This window comes from Cyprinodon variegatus, unplaced genomic scaffold (assembly GCF_000732505.1).
Source record: "Cyprinodon variegatus isolate N-32 unplaced genomic scaffold, C_variegatus-1.0 Scaffold611, whole genome shotgun sequence".
Taxonomy (NCBI): Eukaryota; Metazoa; Chordata; class Actinopteri; order Cyprinodontiformes; family Cyprinodontidae; genus Cyprinodon; species Cyprinodon variegatus.
The window spans coordinates 3,278-4,735 of record NW_015151064.1 but is presented as its reverse complement, the minus strand read 5'-3'; positions in this window follow the sequence as shown (position 1 = coordinate 4,735).

The window sequence follows — 1,458 nt, the reverse complement described above, 5'->3', positions numbered from 1 at the left end:
TACAAAATGTCAAAATATTCAAGTCAACTATAGTAATATTGATCCTAATCTAATTTCATTAATCGCATTTATATAATTTTGTTTTTAACATTATCGGTTTGGGTTATTAGTTTTGATTTGGTTTGTACTGGCTTACCTCTCTGTCTTCTTCAGTTTTTTTTCACCTGCCTACCTTTGCTCTCATCAGTTCCACCTAATTGTCTGCCTTTAATACCTCCCTGTCTCTGTATCTATCCCCCTTCAAAGTATCTTGCTGCAGACCTACATTTGACTTTCTGCTGTTTGGCTCTTGCTGACAGCAAGAGCTCTATATACAGCAATAGGCTGACGAAAGTCTCTGTGGAATCCAACATAAAAGGGGAGCATAAGAATGAAGGAGCAAGGTGCGACAGAGGAAGAGTGGGAGTGTGTTCTAACAATGCAAGACTTTATTAAAATGTCAAACACAAAGGGCTAGAGAAAAAAGGATATTACTATAGTACCAAAAGCACATTAGTCAGAATAAGATTTTTTGGAGTGGGAGGAAAATGTCAGTAGAGCATAATTCATTCTAACATAAAACATCTGAGGTGACTGCTGCGCTTTGTTGCCTTGTGTATAACAAAGCTTAACAAATAGGATAGGTCCTGTAAACAAACAAACATAAAAGATATTCTCTGTTGTGTTTTTGGTTATACTGTAATATTATTAGAAATTAAACAGGTCCCAAGTTTTGGAGTCAAACTTCTACTTGCTCACTCGTTACTGAGCAGTGGTGCGAAACAAAAATATAGACTTTGTCGAGAGAAATATGTATTCATCACAGATAACTGTTTTCAACAGTCATCAGAAGTTTATATACCATTAATATCAGAACGTAACATCAAACTCACTGTACAGAATTCTTCAAAGAGCAGATATTTGTAGAAATCAGCTGAGGCTTAAGTCCCATCTGATGCAACCAATCACTGATTTCACTAGTTACATCAGCTATGCTTGCAATAGAATGTTACGAAGATTTCAACTATTAATGGAAATATTTTAGTACAAATCTAGGTCACTACGAGTGGGCTGAAATAGGAAATTAATAACTGCTCCCATTAGAGTCTTGAGGAAGTCAACAATTCTTGACTCAGTGGAAAAAAAAGCTGCTGTAAAACTCAGGTAGGAGTAGACATTCTCCACAGTGAAGCACAATCTAAATTATACGGAGCTCCATACATTAAACTTCAAAATATATGTTGGCTACAGACCCAAAAAAGTCCATCGCAATTTGAGGTGCAGCACTGTAATTTTAAGACACAGTTGTAGATAAAAAACACATAGTTATACAGCACAGTTTTAAAATTATTATGAGGTCAACAGAAAGTCATTTGTACACTTCCACTTCTTTAAGGTAAAATGAGTCATCTTGTTCCTGTTTCTTATCAGAATCAGAATCAGGTTTATTGCCATTGTTAGTGAAGGAGTTCACAAACT